Source organism: Columba livia, chromosome 1, assembly GCF_036013475.1.
Source record: "Columba livia isolate bColLiv1 breed racing homer chromosome 1, bColLiv1.pat.W.v2, whole genome shotgun sequence".
Classification (NCBI taxonomy): domain Eukaryota; kingdom Metazoa; phylum Chordata; class Aves; order Columbiformes; family Columbidae; genus Columba; species Columba livia.
This window is the reverse complement of record NC_088602.1, coordinates 6720526-6744966: the sequence shown is the minus strand read 5'-3', so window position 1 is coordinate 6744966 and position 24441 is coordinate 6720526. Positions and strand designations below refer to the sequence as shown.

Genomic DNA, 24441 nt, shown 5'->3' with positions numbered 1-24441 from the left:
CTTGCATCATATCCAAAATTGCTATGTGATTATGCCTTAGGAAAACCTTCAGGGGTAACACTTGACCGAAAAATTAAGAGAAAAAAAAAAATATATAGACTAAATGCTTCTAGTATATTAATTGATTAATTATCACACTGCAGATTGTTTTTTTGTTTCACATCTTAGATTAGGGAAAAAGGTATTATCAGTTTAGCCTGGACATGACTGGCTTTTTTTTTTAGTTTGTTTTGAAATTTTTTCTGATGAAAAAGATTTCCCTTTGAGGTTTCTTTTGTTTTTCATCTCTTAATGATTTTCCTTTGTCCAAACCCAGGTAATGGCTCAAAATGAAATGTCATCCTGTCACTGTCAATGTCACTATTGGGGCCAAGAGCCTATCTCTCATTATCTCTGAATTTTCCAACATTACCTCGACTAATTCCAGACTCTTAACTATGTGCTTGAAGATATCTGCTGATTAAATACCCTTCTAAATATCAGATATTTATGAATTCTAAGGTTCAAATGTAATCCACATTCAACTAATTCTAATTTAAACTACATGGAGTACAATAACCAGATGCAGACAAAACCATGTCTATCTACCAAGGGCTAAATAGTTGCATATGTCCTGCAGAAAACTGGAACGAAAAGTGATGATGTTCAGCAAATGCACAAGACTCTTATGATTCATATAATGAAGATTAGATACGACCTTTGGTCAAGATAACATTTATCTGTCATTTACACAGTCCGCATGTTTTAATCTATAAACTCTGTATTCCTTTTAGGAACATAATTCATCTGACTTTAATAATCCAGGAAAAACCAAGACTGCCACTACCCCGATAACCTGATCTAAGTATTCTCACTGCTAGAGATTTGCATCTTTTAGCTTTTGCCCCTTGTTACAATTTTGTCAACAGGACTGACAGACCTGCCACCATTGTCAGATACCTTTGTTAACGCTAACACTATGCAATGACTGATTTACTTCCTAGCTTAACAAGACATGTTCCTGAAATTTCACTTGGTAAGGGGCTGTTTTCCAATTTCTGAGTCACTTTTTGTGGCTCTCCTTTGATTTCTTCGTAACACCGATGTATTCACCATCCAGGGAGGATGCGGCTCCTGGATTCATTATTCTTATAGTGTTCATATGATTGCTTTTCAGAGGCAAAATTTAGATTTCTAAGTTTTACATTATGATCTTCTTTTTGTACATCTAACAACTAAAATTTATTCCTTGTTATTTTGTACTGAAATTTTGCGCTGAAGTGATTGTTTGTAGTGAGTTCTACAGTACGGTTGTTCAGAACTGGCTTTCAAGCTGAAGTCTCCTTCTTCTTCATCCTACTCAGTGGGGACTTTCTCCTTCAATTGTCCTAGAGCTGTGTGTGTTTTCCTCACCGTGTAACCCCAGAGTGCAGAGAAAAGTGTTACAGACAGCAGTGAGCAATTCATGAACAAAAGCTCCACTCCCAACATTGGAGCAGGTGACATTTTAAGAGGTAACCTTTGTAGACACATCTAGAATAGAATCCAATATTAATAAATGACATCGAAGGGGGATCAGGTAGAAGGCAGCCGTGGATGCACTCACAATGCTGACTCCACAGTTGCAACAGGATCATTTGGTGAACAACTGTAAATTCCTAGGAAAATTATTCCTATCTTAAGAAAAATAAGAACTCACATCAAAAGTGTATTGTCAAGGACTGATTAAGATTGTCTGACCAGACCAACTCACAAAATACTGTGTCGTCACAGTTCTCCATAAAACTGTGCCGGTAGTAGCATGTGTATGTTTCCATTTCATTGAGTTTCCAGCAGCTTGTTGTTTCACCTCTGCCAACAGTTTGTGAGTGGAAACCCGGGCACCAGCATGTACTGAAGCTTCGCCCACCCTGGTGGAAAATATTAGCACTTTTACTTGCACTGTGTTATTTTAGGATTACTACTCAAGGGTGGAAAGTTTCTGAAGGGCGGGTGTGGTGTGTCCCTTCTGTGAGGGGCAATTGTGATTCGCAGAGGCGGCAAGAAATAGCCTGTGAACCTGTTTTGAATACAGGAGTTTTGCCACTGACTGCAGTAAGAATTGTCTAAATTAAGTTTATGCAGCAGACAGCAGCCCCATTTTGGGTTGAAAATGCTTTGTTCTGCTTTAATGTGGAAGTAAGACTTTCTGTCTCTTGACTTACGTAGGTGGGAAACTGGGCAAGGTGGGCTGGTGTGCCTGATCCTCATGGAGGGAGAGTGAGGGAGTGAAAATATGTTACAGCCTGGTGGCAGGCAGTCTTTAGAAAATTTTTGAGCAGTTTTGTAAAGCCCCTAGTGGACACTGAAAATGTATGTGGTCATGCAAAAAAAACCACCTAAATAAATGTCTTCATGTAATACCTTTCTCTCAAAATATAACTTTCAGTGTACAGACTGTTCCCCTTGACCACTAATTTAATGTCCTTCATGCTGCAATTCAAGAAATAGACCTTGAATCTCTCTGGATGGAGGATAAAAGGAAAAAGAAAAACTTTGTCACTTTGGATGAAGAAGTTATTGACTACTAAGCTTTGGAGATGTAATGCAGAATCTTTAAATTAAAACATTAATACCTGGCTGCTCACACCAAGCTTTCTAAAAATGTGTGATGGTCTAGCATGACCTTGTTTAGCCAGTACATAATTTTTTATTCCACACATAGGAGATTCTTCCCTCTGTCTCAGAACTGTCATTTGCCTCACCTTTGGAGGCAGATGCGCTGCCCTGAAGTGGTGGCACACCATGTATGCAACTGCTGGGTCAATTGTGCTGATTGTTACCAAACTAGATCAAACAGAAAATGCATAGTACTTCAGTTATCCTTAATTAAAATAAGCAGTATGTGTGCTCTGTTCCAGATGAGACAACCTGATGAAAAAAAGCAGCAGGTAATCATTATGAAGCAGGTAAACAAGGCATTGCTAGAGCTGCAAAGAAAACAGAGGAAACTCTTAGGGATAATACATTAGCATTGGGGAGTGGGAAAGAGGAAAGTGCAAAGTGATATCTGTTCTCTAATTTATCTTCAGGAGCCAATTAGTAGGATCCAACTTGCTTTTTTTCCTACCTTTCGTATAGACATAAATGTTTAAATAGGCATCAGGAATTTAAAACTTAGTTTTATCAGAAAAAAAAGCTTTTTATCAGAAAAAAGTTTTATCAGAATTACGACCCAGGTAAATAGCAATCCAGACATAAAACAGCGATGGTCAACATAGTGATAAATAAAAAAAAGCAATTATAGCAATTCAGAGCTACAATTCGTATTTTCTGATGAGCAAACAAGCAAGCAATGGAGAGCAGGTTGGATAGATGGTAGAATTAGGAATTTAAAGTCTTTTTGGTGGCTGGTTACAAGTGACAGTCCTCAAGGGCTGATACTGGTCTTTCATTCACCATGACCTGGGCCATGGGACAGAAACCAGTCTCAGCAAACTCATGGACAACCTCGGATTTGGGAGAATAGTTAATACATGGGAGCGCAGGATGGCTTTTCAGAGGGACCTTGACAAGCTTTAGGAAGGGGCTGACAAAAAACTCACAAAGCTTAACAAAAGTAAATGCAAAATTCTGTATCTGGGATGGAGTTAACCCCACAGAACAATATAGACTGGGTGACAACTGGTTAGAAAGCAGCTCCACTAAAATGTCTTGGGAATTCTGGCAGACAACAAACTGAATACAAGTCACATTGGGCTCTTGGTTACAAAAGCCCAATGTGACTGTATTAGAAAAGTATAGCCAGCTGGTTGCAGGAAGTTACTATTTTTTCTCTGTTTGATAGTTGTGAGGCTGCATATGGAGTGTTGTCCATGTTGGGACTTCCTAGCATATGAGAGAGATTGACAAACTGGTACAAGTCCACTTGGCTGGAGGGCTGGAGTACATGATGTAAAAGGAGTGACTGAGGGAGACAGGTTTGTTCAGTCTGAAAAACAGGCGGTAAAGGGGAAGTTTTATCACTGTCTTGAAATACCTAATGGAGAGTCAGAGAGAAAATAGAGCCAGGCTCTGAGGGAGACACAGTGAAAGGGTAAGAAGGGTAAGAAGCAATAAGTGCCAGTCACATGAAGGGAAAAAGGAAGGAAGAATTGCCCACAGAGGTTGTGCATCTCCAGCTGTGGAAATAACTCAGAACTGAAGTGGAAAAGGACCAGAGCAACTCCATGTAAAGTTGAAGTTAGATCTACTTTGAGCAAAGGTTGGAATAGTTGACATCATGGTTTCCTATCACTCTAAATCAATCTGCTAGTATAGCTAATTCAGATACACCTTGTTCAAGCAGCATTCTCGAAGTTGTGAACTAAAGGCTTTTGCCATTGGTATTAAATTCAGGCATGGAAATACTTCTATTATCTAAGAAATAAGTACTTATGTGCTGTCAGTAATGAAATAGCCAGTCCTGTCCTGACATTTTAGGAACCTTGGTATTTCTGTTTGAGTAAGTGAATACTGCAAGACATGATTCTCTAGGTAGTGATAACTGAAGAGCAAAGCTGTGAAGTATGATCTGAGTGGGAGAAATGTTCTCTGAAGTTCTTGACTCTGATATTTCCTGTTTAGAAAACCTCAGGAGATAGGTAAGGTGAAAATCCTCAGACTCCAGATATATATACTTACTATGAGGTAATGACAGTTATCTTGGATTAGCTGTCAATAGCTAATGTCTCAATATGGTCCAAAAATGAACAAAGTCATAGGAATTTTCACAATCAAAACTAAGAAAATAAAACAGAGAATAGCAATATGTCATTGTGTAAATGCAGAACAAGATTTTGAATCTTGTATGGGGTTCTGGATCCTGAATTATTGGTTTCCAATTTAACAAGTCTACAAAAGAAGTAGAAAGGGATGAGAAAGCTTGTTTCTATATGAGGAAAAAGTAAATAAACTAGGGTTCTTCAAGCTGAAAAACAAATACAAAGAAGGGATAAATATGGGAAATCACAACAATAGACTATTACTACTTGCAGAAGAACAGAGGTCTTACATATTCATGTTGCTTCAGGTAGACAAAAACATAGCAGGTTCAAAACGTGACTAGAGAAAAATATTGGTCCGTGGCTCTACCAAGGACTATTTCACATATACATTTTTCTAAGCACCTGCTGATGTCCAGACCCAGGTTACTGGGTTGGTGCCTCTTCAGTATTACCCAGTCTGATAGCGGAAAGCACACAGCAGATTGTAAGGAGAAGGCAGGAACAGACTGAAGAGATTTACCGTGGCATGTAGGAAGTTTAATATGTCACATGCATGGACAGCAAACCGTCAGTGGGGACATGACTGTAGAGAGCAGCAGCTGGAGGGAGAGACAGGAAGGAAACAAGAAGGAAGAACACACCATTTGGCTGACATAAAAAAGGAGACAGTTGAATCTAATGGAGTGGTACATAAAAAAAAAAATGTTTTTATCCCTGCACACTACAGCATGCACTGAAAATTTCAGTGGGAAATAAATTGCAGAAGTTGCACTTTTGATCTACATGGAGCGAATTTAGCCAGAGGATCTGGAATGGAGGTCATAGAAGTGAAATTGCTACTTAGCAATTGTTTTTTTTGTTTGTTTGTTTTTGTTTGGGTTTGGGTTTGTTTGATGTCTTTTTTGTTGTTGTTGATAGTTTTTGTTTATTTTTGTTTGTTTATTTGTTTTAATTTTTCACACAACAACAACAACCCCCAAAAAACACACCCCCCAAAAAACCTAAACCACCATTACTTTTCCAGTGATTCAGATGTGCAATTCTGTCTCAGTTTCAGTGCAGAAAACACGTCTGTATTTGTCTTCATTAGAACTGTGAAACAAAGCACAGATGGCTCAAAACATTCAGTGTCTGGCCTTGCCTGCACTCATCTTTGGTGGAGGTGTTCTCATGAATTAGACTGGCTGTATTAAAATCTCTTTTTTTCTAAACCAAACCCCCATGCTGCTGGGTAAAGAACTGGGTCTCTGCTGCAGATTCTTGTGTCCTGACTCTTCTGTGTCAATACTGTGTCCTTTGGAACTGGCTTATCCCTGACCAGCTCCATCAAATGACTGTCACCATACTCTGGTGCCTCCTCATTTTTCCATGTGCTTATCTCTAAACGTACGATTTACACACACATATATATATATATATATCTCCCATCTCCCCTTTTTTGCCTGCAAAGTTGTAAATTATATCTGTTCTCCCTACATAGCCTCACAATCACCTCTTCACATTTCTTTTTTTTTTTTCTCTGCCAATTACACCAGGCTTTTATCTTTCTTTCATGTCCATATAAATGGGTGTTCTCAGCCCCAATGAAGCTAGTTCACTTATTAACATGGACTTCAAAAATTAATTTCCATCAGCCTATATAGATAGTTAGTCACTATGGCATCTGTGAAAAAAAGCTAATCATTCTTGTTCCCAGTAAAAGGCCAGACCACACAGAGATTTTTCCTGAAGAGCTTTATTTCACACAGTTACAAGAGAGGTCTTTGAAAACTATTACTGACTTTGTTTCTTCTCACCCCCATCAGTGGCTCAGCAACACACAACAGTAGGTTTTCTCCACACCAGCTGTTTGGGGACTTACACAAGTGGTGAGCCAGACTGCTCACATATGTTTCAGAGCTGATTCCTTCCTATTTAACCTCTCAGCTAGAATATTAGTCAACACAGCTTCATCCTTTAAGTTGCCAAGCACTTTACATTTTGGATCAACATTGCAAAGTCTTTGAGGATTGTAACATTTGTTTCCTTAGCATTTCTATTATATATGCAACTATTTGTAGCACTCAATTATCAATGCATTCTCAAAAGCATGAGTGTGTTTAATTAATTTTAATGACAAAAAAAAAAGGGTTAGAGAAAAATATTTTAGGAATTTTTAGCAGGTTGTATTTGTATTGGACAACTACGGTTCTTCCTGGGGAGACTGGTTGCTGGTGAAAGCTAATATCTGAATTTTTCCTTAAATACTGTTTTTCAAAGATACAGCATTTAAAGTTAGTTGCTAAAGTAGTGGTTATTATTGATTTTTTTAATGCTGTATTAATCCTGATTTACTTTAGTCAAACTATGGTGTTGCAGTTGAACTAAAAGTGGATATATGACTCTTTACCTCACCTTTGAAATTTTGTAATTTTTCATAATTTCTTGTGTGAAATACTTCAGATATTTAGATATTGTATACATTAAATACATTTAAATATTTTTTTTCCTCTTCTTTTTCTGGAATAAATGAAGAGCAGAATACCTTCCTAGTAACCTCTTATGCAAAACAATTGCCTAGAATATCGGAAATCCGGTTTGTTAAATTTTTATCAGGGAATACAACAGTTTTGTAAATCTATTTCTTATTGGCGCAAAATTAATAAATTACTAGGAAATTTGGATGTTATCCTATGGTTTTTGTTTTTAACAGAAATTCCAGCATTAAAAAAAAAAAAATCAAAAAGGATAAAAATGCAATTGTAAAATGTTTGTTTTGATAATCAGAGTTTTGTAGAAGAAGAATTGATTGTAAAGAATTTCCAACCAGCTTCTACAAGAAATTCAACAAAGAAATACTAAATGGTTGACCTATGCCCAAATGCACCTGTGTCCTGTGGACACATTAACAGGTGACTGCACTGGTACTTGTACATTTATGTTATCTCAGTAATCATTCTATAACATGACATCAGTAAAGAAGTTTTCTTTTTCTGGGGGACACAAGATGACTTTGCTGTGACAACATAGGAGCAGATACTACAATTAAAAAGCAACAACAAAAAAGTGTTATGAATGAATATAAGGAATTGCGAAACTAGTAGTGAATTATTGTTGTGTGGCAACCACCTCAAAAATTCCCAGATACGAGAATAAAATTGCATGTGACATGTTTCAGTCTTCCACAGTGGCATGAAAACTGGAAAGCTGTTTGCAAACCAATTACCATCACCAGTCTGCAATACATTGCAGTGGTTATGAATGCTTAGTGAGCATCCCAGTGTTCAGCAATGCAGCAGGAGAACATCCATTCCACCAAAAGCAACGTAAAACGTAAAATATTTTTCGAATCCTGTCAAATATGCTTTATAGAGGAGACATTCGGAAGGCCACCTGAAAGCCTTTATAATACATAAGACCTATTAAACACTGTTAAAGACTTCAGTGGAATTTAAAGAGCTCACAGGCCTTGTGAGTGAATTTTGCAATAAAGAGCCTATTATGAAGTCACTACTGCACCCACTGAAGTCATTGGCAATAATGGCATTCCTGTTACTTAACATTTCTTTTTAACTTAGTAATTCAAACAATTAACTGCCTAATTGCCTAGGGAGAATAAATATAATTAAAATAGCATAGCTTTTCATTATTGTCGTCTGCACAAATTAATAATTTTAAAGACTTTATCCAGCAAGGGAAAAATGGTTGACTTAGAAAATAGTTAAAGGAGACTATTATTTTTCTAATTTAAATTGCTATTATTAGGAACAAGGAGGAAAAAAACACACAACTTTTGATTATGAGGTATTAATTCTCTAATGAGTTAAAGGGATAGATATGAAATTATATTAATGTTTCAAGCATTAATGGAAAATAGAGATAGTTTCGATAATAAGACAATGGAAATTAATCTTATGTTGGGTTGTCTGTGATCTAGGAAAATATATAGGAAACACCTGACAAAGCAAATGCTTTTGGATTACGTATGTGTATTAGTAATTCTTCATTCAGTAAAAAGAACCATACATCACTGTTGATCACTATCAACATGCAATGTGTATATTTAAGTAGTTCTTTAATAATCAATTACTTAAAACTCTTAAATTGGACAGAACAGCAAGTTAAAATTCACAGATCATTTAAGGTATTTCGATAATCTGCATGATAATAACAAATAAACCTGCAAGAAAAGCACAATATCTAGAAGGTGGAAATGCCATAAAAAGGCACCTGAGAAGCCATATATCAAAATTTCTTTAGGGTAATTAATTATTATGAAAGAGATCTTTAACTGGGAAAAAAAAAAAAAAAAAAAAAGGAACATTCTTTATTCATTTAAGTAACAGCTACTGGGTACTGAAATATGTAGGAAAAAGAACAAGATGATTCTTTGGTTTGGACCATCAAGCTCATGCATAAGAACACACATTCTTCTCATTCTTAGGATTTTCAAAGGAATCTGCTCTATAAAAATTTAGCAGAAAATTGTTTTTCTTTTTATTTTCGGTTCCTGTGAAGTTACTGATAAGGTATTCAAAAGAACATGATGTTCCTATCTGAATGCACTGTTTGGTAATTTCAAAGTGGCCTGTGAGTGAGGTCAGATGATGACATATAATTTATGTGATTTCCTTTACCACAGAACCAAAATAAATTCTGCTTATGGAAGCAATATGGCCCCATGGTATACCTAAATTCATAGTGTGGTTTACCAAACCTACTAACTAAAGATGCAACCTGAAAAATAAATTGAATATTTCGATATCATTTTTGACTACCTTTTTACATGTTCTGTATCTATTATTGAATTGTAATGTTACATTATTTGCAATATTGCAATTCAAAATTGTTTCTATTTGCAAATTTTGAAACAGTTCCATAACATACCTTGTAATTTTGTACCAATTTTCATAGCCTCTGTCTCAGCTTAGAGGTAGAGGTAGTGATTGGGAAAAAGCAATAATTAGTACTGTTCCTCTGTGTATGAAGAAACCTGAGAAGCTGGCATCCAGGCATCCAGTTGGTTCAGTGGGTGACAGGCACACAAGTACTTGGAAAAATATGGAGCTAAATGAAATGCCCACAAACAGAATGAATGCAGGTACACTCAATAAAACCTACTAGCAATGGGAACCTAGTTTGATATATTGATGTGTTTCGACCTTTACGCAAATTGGCTTATGTTCCTGTGTGTAAACATCTGGATGAGAAATGACTGTTAATGCTGGACTGGTGGAAAGTTATTATTGTTTCTCTTTCCGCATATAGACCTCTTTAGACTGATTAGAAAAGAAAGTTAAAGTGACTTGCTTCTTGACAGCAGTTTGAAAGCACAAGGGGTAGATAATTCCAGCTGGTTTTTAAGTGAATATTCCTGTTTTAGATGCAAGGAGAATCAGATGTAACGTCTTATATTCTTAATGGAAAGAATGGATTTTAGTGAGCCTGTGCAATTTTCCCTGACACAAATATCCTGCCTGATAGTTGGAGCCATGTTTTATTTATTGTTTGTCTGCCTGGCTACAGGGTGTTTTCTAGTCTTGTATCTGTTGACGAAGAAAATCAGAATCCATCAAACATCAAAGCCAGTCTATTAAATTTACAGTCCTGACTACAATTTTGGAAAATTATGCAATATCTCAGTGTATTAGGTACTAGCTGGTAATCAGAGCGCCCTTTTAATTAGCTCTAAGTATGGCTTTTCATAGCATATTACTCCTGTAACCAAGGTCATTTAAACTGTAATGTCTTGAGTAGAATAAATCAAGAGCATGCATTTAAAAAAAAAAAAAAAAAGAAGCTGAATCTATAATCAAAAGTAACATTCAGAGGCTACTGTTGGCTTCTTAGCCATTAATTAAGGGAGGTTTTCTGTTGAATTATAACACAAGTCAGTTTTTCTAGATGGTTCATTAAAGGCCAGATTTTATTACATATTACATGCTTTATGCTTTTCACACAAACTTATTATATTGCTCAGAGAAGGTGATCTTTTAAAACACATTAGACTAATGTCCCTGAAACTCCATCTAATGTAAGTTTTATTGAATTGCTGTAACTAAAAAGGTCACCTAATGATTTGTTCAGATAATGGATTTAGTGAAAGGAAAACAAAATGAATGGATTATTGTAGTAACTCTGACCTTGAGATACATTTATAGTTACTGAGATTTATGAATTTAGCTACAAATGAAGGAATTAAAAAATATTTGTAACATGACTGGCAGCTTTTAACAGCAGGTGCAATGCAAAACAAATGAAAAATATATTTGTTCCAGTCTTGTGAGGTGTATTACATACAGTAATAGCTAATACCCTGGAGCAGCTCAGCAACATTTTTTTAAGGTCACTATAGAGGTTTGTCAAAAATTTACATTTTATAAAGTAGCTCTTGGTCAGACAGCTGGTCCTGACTTTTGCTTTCTTGCTGTTGCTCTCTTCCTGTTTTCTTTCTCTGTAAAAATGAGGACGATTGTACATCTTCTCCAAGCACAGGAACTGAGCAGATATACAATCATATCTGAAGCTTGTAAAGAGCTCAGATACTATGGGACAATGGGACAGGAGAACACACACACAAAAAAAAATGTGGCTTGCTCTGCTTCAGTGGGAAGTGGGTGAGGTGCTTCATTTCCTTATTGTCCATTTTTTCCAAAATGTAGATAACACAGCTCTCTCTTAGTTTTGTTTTGTTTATCTAGATTTAAAGGCTCTTCAGCAAGGTACGTTTTGTACTGTCTGTGATAGAAAATGAAATATAGTGCATCACTGTTCTCAGAAGTGGCCCCTGGGCTCTATTCATGCATACTGTGAATAATCAATGACTGAACATTATCAGAATATAAGCTGTTGACTTTACATAAGTAAAGGAGATTATTTTAAAGGGATTTTTTTTTCTCCTAAATCTGAATTGGAGAATATGGTAGAGAGTACACAGACATAAGAAAGACTTCCTACTAGTTCTGCTCATAATGCTTCAGAAATCCTCTAAGTATTCTCCCTTGAGTGGTTTTCCTGTAAGAAACTTCTGCTATCAGCAGCTTTCATTTTCTCAATAGCAGAATTACAAAAATAAATTTTGAACAACTTTGGAGAAAAAAACACAAATAAACAGTAATAACTTTAAGTATGAAAAAGGAAAATTATTAACAGTTCTATAGTCCCACTTTTACTGTGTTTGTGGAAACAAGGGACAGGGAAGTTACTTACAGTCTTCACACTAGACTTTTGCTAGATTGGTAATACAGTGTACTGAAGATGGACAGAAAGTGATGCTGCACAAGATAGAATTAGAATTCAGTTGTGCACATTTACAATTGGCCATCATAAGGCACTAAAATGTAGCATTGAGATAGGTGGCAAATTACTTGCATCTCACTGTTTATAAATCAAGAATGTGTGCCTTCCTGGTATAATGATTTGACTAAACACAATTAATGAGGCTCCATACACACTTACTGGGTGAAACTCTGGCATTTAGATGGTCATGGTTTAATGGACTCTTTCAGCCTTAAATTTTATTAATCCTTTAGGACAGGCACTTACTCTTTAAATATTCCTTTGAAAGACAAGATGTGAAAGAGATATGTTATTATGCCTGTGCATTGTTAAGGTAGGGGCTGTTTTCCAAGAGGACAGCTAATCAGTTATGTTGAATGTGTTTCATAGCTAACTTTTTAAACATGCAAAACTGATTTAACCTTGAAATTAAAAAATACCATTTTTTCCTCATTTGTTGTTAATCAAGAAGTAATAACTAAAGATACAGAGATAATAGTGAAGCTTAATACTTATAACTGCAACACTAAGGATTGGCAAAAGCTTCCTGGCTTTCTCCAGGGTTTTTCAGCTTCAAACAGCTCTTTGGCAGATGAATGGATACCTTTAGCATAAAATCATGATACACCTGTGCTTTACCTGCTGAAAGGACTTGCTGCCTTGACTTGGATCCTATAAAAACTGGCAAATCCTGCCTGGCTTTCTCCTGGGTTTTTCAACTTCAAACAGCTGTTTGGCAGATGGATGGATACCTTTAGCATCAAATCACTATATTCCTGTGCTTTACCTGCTGAAAGCACACGCTGCCTTGACTTGGATCCTGTAATGAGGGAACAGCATGGAGTTTGCTGCAGGATCAGTCTTTTGAGACCCATGAGGGTAAAGGAATTACTTTAACACCTAATTTTATTCATTCTCCAGATCCCTGCAGCCTAATGGCTCCTTGTGAACTTTTCCCACTGAATGGGATGCAGCATTAGGTTTTGCTCCTATATTTGCTGGGTTATATATGATTTTTCTGTTGCCAGTAAGCTTGGCTGGTTCTGCAAAGCTGCACATCAATACCTGTCCCCAGCTTATGTATTGGAAACAGTTGAGCCAAGGAAGCAGTGAGCAACACATGGGCTAATTTGCTTTGCTTCTCGAAAATTAGCCCATAGTTTTCTCTGAGTGCTTGTGGCCAGACTGTTTTGGTACCTGAGACAGCTTGTTTAAAGCCAGCTCACGTCTTCCTGTGCTACACTGGATCTGCAGTCAAACCATGCTTCAGGACTCCTGTTCTCTCCAGTGTCTCCCCAACTCTTAGCAGATTGTAAAGGGTGAGAATTTTTGTCTTATATTCTGGCTGTAAACTGACTATGAACAGACATTTCAGCAAAATATTACAGCTATCATGATACAATAACATCTTCTCTCTAAATTGGAGAGTTAGAGATTTAATAGGTGGATGAGAAACTGGCTGGATGGTTGCACCCAGAGAGTAGTAGTCAATGGCACAATATCTGGATGGACACCAGTAACAAGTGATGTCCCTCAGGGGTCTGTACTGGGACCAGTAATGTTTAATATATTCACCAATGACATGGACAGTGGGATCGAGTACAGAGTCAGCAAGTTCACAGATGACACCAAGCTGAGTGGTGAAGTTGACACACCTGAATGGTGGGATGCCATCCAGAGGGACCTGGACAAGCTTGAGAAGTGGGCCCATGCGAACCTCACAATGTTCAACAAGGCCAAGTGCAAGGTCTCGAAGCTGGGTCAGAGCAACCCCCGGTATAAATAAGGACTGGGGGATGAAGAGAGGAGGACTGAGAGTCACCCTGCAGAGAAGGACTTGGGGGTACTTGTGGATGAAAGACTGGACATGAGCTGGCACTGTGCACTTCCAGCCCAGAAGTCCAATCATATCTTGAGCTACACCAGAAGGAGCGTTACCAGCAGGTGGAGGGAGGTGATTCTGCCCCTCTGCTCTGCTCTGGTGAGACTCCACCTGGAGTTCTGGGTCCAATTCTGGAGCCCTCAGTACAGGAAAGACATGGGCCTGTTGGAGAGGGTCCAGAGGAGCCACAAAAATAATCACAGGCTGGAAAGAGCTCTGCTGTGAGGACAGGCTGAGAGAGTTGAAGTTGTTCAGCCTGGAGAATAGAAGCTCCGGGGAGACCTTGTTGTGGCCTTTCAGTACTTAAAAGTAGCCTGTAAGAAAGACAGGCACAGACCTTTTAGCAGGGCCTGTTGCAATAGGACAAGGGGTGATGGATTTAAACTAAAGAGGGGATATTCAAGCTAGACATGAGGAAGAAATTTTTTTAATGAGGGTGGTGAAACAATGGCCCAGGTTGCCCAGAGAGGTGGTGGATGCCCCATCCCTGGAGACATTCAAGTCCAGGCTGGACAGGGCTCTGAGCAACCTGATCTGGGTGAAGATGTCCCTGCTCATGGCAGGGGTTGGACTGGGTGAGCTTTGAAAGTCCTTTCCAACCCAAACTATTCTATGATTCTATGATGATAATGAAATGGAAGGCAATTAGGACAATAACAATAAATAATCCTTTTACATAAGGAAAAATACGAGTATATGTATTTCATGGTATGGGGAAAATATCAAAAGAGATCAACTGTTTTCTGTTTCTTGCAATAAAATAAGCAGGCTCCAGGTATAGCACATGAGGGCTTACAGAGTGAGGCAAACTTGGGATCCCCAGGCCCTGCAGCAAGTTACCCATCCCTGGAAACAATTTTATAGTACACTCACCACTTCCAAGCCTGTGCGAAAAACATGACATATTAATTAGACATATATCTCAAAGCATCAGCCCCCTCCCAAAAAAACTGCTTTAAAATAAAATCAAAGCAGCAAATACATCTGTTTAAAGGTTTATACAGCCATAAACAACCTCCAAAAATCCCTAGGATGGAGAAGTAATCTAACTCAGAAGAAAAAACTCAAAACACTACATGAACCAGGCCTTGCTGCTGAGTAAACATTTTCTTTTTAAGCTATTTGTGTCTTTTCCCCTGAGCACTTGTAAAAGAGGAAGCAAAAAGGTGTAACCAACACTTCCATTGGTAAGATAATGTCACTGCTTCAAGGCACAAAAACAGATTTAATGCATTGAAGAACTAGAGGTCTAATGAAACAACCAGCAAAAGGATGAAAATTCAATGTGAAGCTCTATTTCAAGTCCTTTAAAAATGCTTTTGACAGTGAGAGTTCCTTTTGCTGAAGAGGCTGTCCCAAAAATATACAAGTGCCTCCTGTGGGATCATAGTTGATTACTGATTTAAGGGCTGCAAAAAAAACCCTGACAGTATTTCCAAGGATACCAAAAGCAGTTGAGGTTTCTTTGGGGGAGAAAAAAATAAATATAAGACAGCAGCAAGTTTTTGGCAGTCCACATCTATTTGTGTCTGCTGCCTTGCAGGCGATGCAGCTGCTCTTCTAGATCGGGAAACATGGAAGACAGATTCAAAATAAAAGTGGGAACAGATTTGTACAAGCCCAAGGTGAGAAATGTTTATTTAAAGATCAGGTAGGCAAGCTCTTAAAATGCCTGTTTGTCTCCAGAGCCGGTGGTGGAGGCCCAGGTGATTATCACAGGTGCAGGTGTCTTCTCTAAGGACATTGAAATCAAAGTGAGATAAATCCCACTGTATGCCTCACAGCACATTATAGAAGTGGCTTTTATATCTGCTCCATGTCAACTGGGGGCTGCTGCCACACTGATATCAGCTCCACTGGCAGGTAACAGTGTTTTTGCACTCACTGATTCAGTGAAGAAGTGGAAGGGAATCTCTGCTTTGAAATATGTACTGACAAATATTTGCGTACTAACACATAAGCAAAGTTATAAGTGAGATTTGTTCAAATACGATATATTGGCTTAAGAAAATATGAATTCCTGTGTTCTTAGGCTCTCGTGTTGTGCCTTGTTAAGGTGTTGTTCTCTAACAGTAGGTCTTAGCATATTATTTTTCTTTTTCCCTCCACTCTGTTTTTTACATAAGCTATTCCTTATGAGCTTGTAGGTGCTAAGCAGAAGTAATGTCTTGCACCAAATCAAGTATTTTATCACACTTGGTGTGGAAAGCTCATTTTCACTTTGCATTTCCTCGTTTTTGCTGTAGACATTGGAACTCCTCAATTTCAAATATGTTAATCATGTATTAGTAAAAGCAAATAACATACTTTTTATAATTTCTTCTTTTAAATCTTTCTGGCTGGGATGTATCTAGACCAATATTTTTATTTGAAGAACAAGGCCTGCTGTTGATTAAGTGAATCACATTAAACCCTGTGATACACTACAAAAGACTGAAAAAACTACTATTTATGTCACATCATACATTTGATGCAATATCTGGATTTGGTGAGATGCCTCCACACACTACATAACTTTCACTTATATATGGAGATTTAATGTAAAAATTCCTGGAATGCCACTTTGATTATTGCCTGTATATGGTTCTCAGGCATTGAAGAAATACATTTTGCTTTTCATAGGTGCAGCTTTGTCAAAAATATCATACTGGAGGTATGTTGGAAGCTTGTCCCTACAGCTATACCAGCTGCTGGATGGAGGCACAGCCACATCTGCCAACTCTGCAGCCCTGTGCCATGGGACTGTAGTTATACATGAGCAGCTTGATTTAATCTCCATGCTTGTTGACCTTTATCTTTGGAAACTGACTGAAGTTTTAGCAGAATTCACAGCTAAGCACTTTTTTTTACCCCCTCTGAAATATAAGATTTGTTTCTGTGAAACACTGTATTCCTGATTAGCTAGTAATGGACTGCCAATTACTTATGTATATTAGAAGTAAAATGTAGAAACCCTCCTTTTACTTATTGATACATTTGCATTTTAGTTTTACATATCTGTGCTTCTATAGCACTAAGAGCCTACAATAGGCTTACGTTAGGATCATTGACTGTCTGATTAGTAATAATTACATATTCTGTTCAGCAGAGATGATTATTCAGTCTTAATTCTGACACCAATTAACTGTTACAGTGGAATAGCCATGTCCCTTTCTGTAAAATGGACCAGGACATCCTCACTTTTCCTGCGCGGTTTTATGAGCACATCTATTGCACTACCCTTATGAAAATGCCTGCAATTAATTTTCATTGAGGCACTTAATGCCGCCTTACGAACACATGGTAGAACACGGAAGGAAAGTGAGATCTGTGTATTTTGAGGTAGAATCAATCATGTCTTATTAAACATATAAATGTTAGGAGTCTTGTCTAACCCAGTCATGAGGTCAGTTAAGTGAAACAGGATTGCTCAGACAGTCCTTCATTAATCTTAGTTGTCTATTTTAGAATTGAATGAATCTGGAAGTGGTTCTCTCTCTCCATTGCTTATAGAAAGAAATCAGAAGCCTGGATTATGCTAAAAGCCTAACTTTTATGCAGCTAAAAGCAGATAAAATGTATCCCAACCATGTGGTCTTCCAATTTCAAGTGGATAATCTCTAGATTACCAATTTAAGAAGTGAATGACCAGTTGGAGCTTTCCTACCATCATCAAAATTTCTAGGAATTTCAGAAAAAAAACAGACAAACAGATCATGAATTCTTATGTCTGCATAGCAATGTGTTAGAGTGATCTGGAAACATCAGTAATAAGTTTACGCAGAAAAAAAACTGCCTGTACGAAAGTAATTGTACTTCCTTACCCTTGTTTTTTGTTCTGTGAAATAAATTAATCTCAGGTAGTATAATAAAGGACTTTCATAATATGTATGTGCAAGGAAACTGACTCAAGGTTGTATGGGCAAACTAAAATATAGTATATTCTAACAGCAAAATCCCCAATTTCTCAAGTTAAACGTTTTGTGTGTGTAGCTGATGAACTTAAGATGTGGCACTACTGATACAACAATATAGCTTTTGAAGCAGAACTAGTGTTGCTGCGTGACTCTGATACACCTTTGGGGTTGATGTTGTACTCTTGCCTTTTCAACAGACTTTCTTGCACATGGCAGACCCTTCTAAAACGTCCTTCTTTGTGATTTATTAATCTTAAGTGTGCTCACTCCATCCAACTTGCTGTTTCTTCATTATTACAAAGGGCCAAATGCCACTTCCCCTATTTGGAAGTTCTTCATAAAATATTTTTGATGTGACTATTTTATCTAAGCAACTTCTGTGTCATCAGTATATAACTCAGCCCTAAATATTATTTGGCTTTAAAAGGGACTATTTTAGTGGTTGTAAATTTATAGGAAGAAAATGTTTTTCAGTATTCTTGTTGAAACACCAACATTTGTTCTTGCAGAGGAAAGTAAAATAGGTGGCAAAGTTTGACTTGAATATCTCAGTAATGCTTAATATTTATTGGAAAAATAGGTCAACTATGCATCAATACTGTTTGCTTTCCCTAATTTTTGTGCAAGTTCTCTCCTTCTGTCTTCCACGCCTCCATTCAAAGCTCTTCTGTTATATCAGATGTCTCTTTGTTCTGTTTGATGTTACTCCTGCCTCATTAGCTTCAGTGTGTGGTTACCCATGCTGAAAATAAGTAGTAGTTTTCTTTGTAAATAACTATGTGGTAGGGGTAAAAACAGAGAAAATTGCTTGGTGTGAGTTGCAGAGGAATTTAGACAAACAATGTCACACACCCACAACCATCTCATAAGCAGATGCACCTTCAGAATAAGTTTTGAAATCAAAACATTTGGATAGTAGGAACAAACCAAACAGCAACATAAAAATTTCCTCAGACTGATGTTGTCTTTAAATTTGCTATCTCTGATCCTGATTAGAATAAGCCATCACTAGTAACAATTAATCAAAGTTTAGCTCTTAGGTTCGTAAGTAACCAGAAAAAAACCCGTACTATTCACATGAATTTGTTATGTTTATCTGTCTGTTTTTATGATGTGAACAGCTTGTTTAAAGGAAAACAAAACAAAACAAACAAACAAAAATGTAAAAAGCTTGTAAACACACAATTTAAGTAGGTATTTATTTGACATTCTTATCCCATAGAGCCTCCTACTAGAAATGCAATGTAATTCATTGAAGTTCTCAACCACAGAAGCGTAAAATGATGTTGGAATAAAATCCCATAGTACTTACCAGTGTTTGTGAATGACTAATGTTATTAGGGATATTCCTCATCATTATCTGCTAGTGAAGGAGACTGAGTGGGATTTTTTCAGATAAAGTATTAAGCCTCTCTACACAGCATTCTGGCCTGATGCAGTGTGTGATATTAAAGGAAAACAGAGCTGAGATTACTTTGTATGGAATGCCATTTTTTACTGTTGCCACTATTTAAAATATCATAATTGTTTTAGTGACAGCTGTTTAACCCCTGTATATAGAACATTTCATCTTCTCATATCACAGACTTTATATCCTGAAATAATGGGTTTGAAGAAGCTTATTTGACCATTGTGTTTACAAATAATTTGAATTTTAGTCTAATAACATTTAGAATCTTCACTGGCCTCATTAACTTTGTTTCAGTTAATTTAAATACTCCAGTGAAGCCTAAAGCCATGTTGAGTTTAGCTGTGATTTCTTATTTGACACATCAATTTTCTGATCTGTTTTTGAAAATAAGATCTTCCGAGAAAACAAAGAAACAGCTTTACTCTCTTTGGCAAGTCTGTGTACTACTAATGCACTAATAGCCACCAACTTCTTGGAACCTTATTTTTATTATGATATTTAATTTTCCTATAAAGAGAATTACCAGACTCTCAAAAGCTTTGCGGAGAGTTGGCCGGTACCTATTGAAATGGGAGAAAGAGAGTAGGCACAGTAGTTTTACATATATCCAATGGTCCATGAATGTTTCACTCTGTTGTTATAAACACTTTTTTTTTTTTTTTTAAGTCAGAATTCAATTATGACCAAATATGCCAGATTTCATAAGAGAGTTAAGCATCTAGTTTTCGTGTTTTGTCATCACTGAACACAGTATTGCACTTGTTAAAATCTCATTTATGGAAAAATTACATCTACAGTAGTTTTTTTTTTTTCTAAAAAAAATCCAGTTTAAATATTGTTCCTAGAAACAGGACTTCGTTCTTCAATTGTTGAAGTCACTGGGAATTTTTTTATAAACTTTTGTATCAGTTTAGTGATCTTCATTCTTTATTTCTGAGTAGATTCACTGTTTTGTAATTAATCTGTTAGTTTAAAAAAAAATTGTGCTGAAATGTTTCTACTCAGTTGGTATGTTTTTAATACATTTTCAAATGCTTAAATTCAGCTTTAAGCCAAAAATGTAAATTTTTTTTTTTAAGGTTAACACTTAACATTGACTAATGAATATTTTAATAAAATATATATAAACAAATATCTATCCATATATGAATGATTACATATATAAATATAAACAAATATGTATGTGTGTAAGTACGTATGTATATGGATTTCTCTGTTTACATACCAGTGTGCTTCAGTGTATGGCATCAAGGGACAAATGCACATGGTTTTTATGTCCACAGTAATCCTGTTGAACACTTTGGTAAAGAATAAGACCATAAGTCTTACTGCTTTTAGTATCTTTTTGTTGAATTTGACTCACTCCACATGTCCTATGATATAGGAAGTAAGTCAACTGTCATTATATTTCACAAAAATTTAAGAAGTCTAATTTTGTGTATTGTAGCGTAGTTGTAAATCAGTTTATAAAATGTATAGCTTATCGATCGTAAAGATATCTATAGAGGATAAGACTGCAAAACCAAAAATATTTACAATAATACTTGTTCTCAGATGCCCTTCTGGTGTAAATATATGTCATCACAAAGGACTCAGGAAGCTGCTCTGGTGTGCTGGAGGTGACTCCTACTTTGCTGGTTAAGGCAACTCAGACAAATCTCTCTGCTTCCTCTTTCCCCAGGCTCCAATTGCTCTTAAGAAAACTGGCGTTAAAATATTACTGACAGATTGGTAAGTCCTTTTGTTTCAAATTATTATGGTTTAATATTTTCAACTTCATATGTTTGAATTTTTTTTTCTTGGATTGTTCTTTTAATGCCATCATAACATTCAATTTAATTCAAGCATTAATTTGATTCAATATAATACCAGCATAACATTCGATCATGGTTTCAAAAGCAAATCTTTGCCCTTGCAAATGGGTATCCACACTAGAGGAATATGGTTTAGCTTTTACCTTCTTCCTTTGTAACATACCTCAGTTTTAGGTCGATTGAACATGTGTCTGAGCATGTTGGAAATGATGCTTCATAACTTCTCTCAGTGGTGTAGTTCATCTGTCATTCCTAAAGCTCATATTCTGTGCTGGCAGAAATATATGTGGTGTCAGCACTATGGTACATACACAGAATTCCAAATCTGGTGGTTTTTAGAGATGTTGTTGGGGTGCCAGGGTGTTTTTAAAGATGAGGTTCTCTTTCACCCAAGTCAAAGAAAAGCTCTCTGTCCACTTCAGTGGTAGCTGGGTGATTCTGTTTTAAAGTTGACATAAAATTTGTTGAGCGTTAATGAATTTATTTGTTATACTGAAAATATTCCTATTATCCAATAGAAGCTTATCACTACATTGGTTTTACGGTGTTTTGTTGAATGTTGATGTAATGGAAAGTAAAATACAAACCATCAAATCATTATCTTATTATTCAACAGAGAAATTTTTTAAAAGCCTAGCAAATAAAATAATTAACAATAAATGAGAAACTACAGTTATTTACCAAGTTGTTTGTGTAGTTTTAAATATAATGCTGTATGGGTCCAAAACCAATTATTTTAAGCTGCTCTTGTGACTATAACTTGAGGTCTCTGTCATAACAAGATGCTAATTCAAAATAGTTTAACATCCTGTATAGAGACCATTAAATCAACTCACCTATAGATTCCTGACAAAATATTTGCATGCAATAGCATTATGTGATGTTGTCGTGAAAAATGCACTCTCTAGTAAGAAAATATCAGAAAAACGAAACAGGTGCAACATGCTATTCAAAAAACACAGAACTACTACTATGAAATTACCTCAATTAGGGAGCATTTTTATTTGAAATTTCTATTGTTTTATTCATCATTTTAGAACTCTTTTACTAGTGAAATAGGTGATGAAGCCAGTCAACCAAATCAAAGGAATGAAATTATATACATGCTAAAAAATAAACTAAAGCAAAAAAAAGAAGGTAACCCAGGTGGCTCTATTGAAACACGTGCATGAAATGTCATCAGGAAGATGCTGTTTATAACCATTTTCATGTTAAGTTCAGCATCTGTACAAAATAAGATCGCAATCTTAAACTCATATTGAGAAAGGATTATGTTTATTTCCAAGTATTGAATGATAACAAGAATGGGTCCTCACCGTGCATTTTTAACAAACGTTCTTTCTGTTTTCCTAAAAGAGAATCATTATGATTGAATTGTATCACATAGATGAATTGAATATTTTTTCTTACATTGTGTACAGAACTAGAGCTGACAAACATTTTCCCTTGTGGCAGTCCCAGGTTAGCAGAAACCTATTTTATATGCTGAGGAGGCAGCTGTAGGAAATGTCACAGTTCATTTTGGGGAAGTCATACCACTGACCAGAAACCAAATAAAGCAGAGAATAATGTAGTGTTATTGGCTTGGTCTCAGCATCTCCAGCCTATACTGTGTTTGCCTCCACTTCGTGAGGCTGGTGCTGGGTCCCAATGCAGCTGCAGTACCTTTATGTGAGGAACTTATTTCCCTGGAAAATAGTTCAAAAAAGACTTCAAGAAGGAATAGGAAAAGTTGCTAAAACCAAAATAAGAAAGTTCCTTTGAAAAAGTGATATTTATATAATGACAGCAAGCTTTACATTTTGATATCTAGGACCAGATTAGGCATGTGTCCAAAGATAAACGTCACAGATCATCTCACTTAATCTTGATTTCACCCAGCATAATTTGGAGCAATCTGTGGCAGTGCATCATCCCAATTCTCCAAACTCTACACAAGCACTTGCTGTCAAACAGGATTTTGTGATCCGTCTATGCCACATGGGCTGTGGCATATGTGCTGTCGTGCATTGTGCACTCCCAAAAAATTTCCACCACGGTCTGAAGAATATCCCAAACAACAGGCTCCTCTCAGATGGCAGCATTGTAGAAATCATCCTATTTTATTAAAGAAAATAATTCATCTGCATGGAGAAGTGTGATGTGGGGCTTGACCTCCAGAGTGGAGAACGAACCTTTATCCATCCATTGCATTTACTGATGGAGATATACCCATAGGCATGGACTTGGATAAAAGGTCAAGTCCAGGTTCCAGCTCTTGCTCTGTCACACATTTCTGTTGTAGATGTGCACAAGGAGTTTTAATGGTATAATTTTGTTAAATAATGTTGTAGGGCTCTTGCTAATAATTTTACGTAACTAGGTAACCATTTCAGCTTTTATCTAGCTAGTATTTGTAGAGTTGCTTTATGCTTGTTCTGTTAATTTCAGTTCTTGAACTAGAAAAAAAGCTATACCATATGTGTGATGGTATGACCCTGGCTAGGAACAAAGTGCCCACCAGAGCCACTTTATCACTCCCCTTCTCAGCTGGACAGGGGAGAGAAAATATAACAAAAGGCTCATGGAATGAGATAAGGACAGGGAGAGATCACTCACCAGCTAACATCATGGGCAAAGCAGATTCGACTTAGAGAAAATTAATTCAATATGTTACTTATGAAAATCATAGTATGACACTGAGAAATAAAACTAAATCTTAAAACACCTTTCCCCCTTCCCTTCTTCCTGGGCTCAATTTCACTCCTGATTTATCTACCTCCTCCCCAACAGCAGCACAGGGGGATGATGAATGGGGCTTGTGGTCAGTTCATCACACATTGTCTCTGTCACTCCTTCCTCCTCAGGGGAGGGCTCCTCACACTCTTCCCTGCTCCAGTGTACGGTCCCTCCCACGGCACACGGTTCTCCATTAACTTCTCCAATGTGAGTCCTTCCCACGGGCTGCAGTTCTTCACAAACCAGGTCCTTTCCGTGGGGTGCAATCCTTCAGGAACAAAATGCACCAGTGTGGGTCCCCTACAAGCTCACAAGTCCTGCCAGCACATGTGCTCCAGTGTGGACACCTCTCTCCATGGGTTCACATGTCCTGCCAGGGGCCTGCTCCAGCGTGGGCTCTCCATGGGGCCACAGCCTCCTTTGGGCATCCACCTGCTCCAGAGTGGGGTCCTCCCTGGGCTGCAGGTGGAGATGTGCTCCACCATGGACCTCCATGGGCTGCAGGAGACAGACTCACCATGGTCTGCATCAGGGGCTTCAGGGGAATCTCTGCTCTGGTGTCTGGAGCACCTCTTTCTCCTTGTTCACTTACCTTGGTGTCTGCAGAGTTGTTTCTCTCATGTATTCTCACTGCTCTCTCTGGCTGCATTTGCACAGTTTTTTCCTCTTCTTAAATATGTTATCCCAGAGGTGCTGCCACCATCACTGATGGTCTCAGCCCTGGTCAGTGGCAGGTCTG

The 24441-nt window shown here is 37.2% G+C and overlaps 1 protein-coding gene across 1 annotated transcript in view; it reads left to right on the top strand.

Moving 5' to 3' along the window:
• TENM4 (teneurin transmembrane protein 4) overlaps positions 1–24441 on the top strand; it is a 1656871-nt gene that overhangs the window by 196606 nt on the left and 1435824 nt on the right. Inside the window, exon 2 of the mRNA XM_065029145.1 lies at positions 20852–20901. The gene's annotated coding sequence lies outside the window, so the exon portion shown is untranslated. The remainder of the gene's footprint in view (positions 1–20851; positions 20902–24441) is intronic.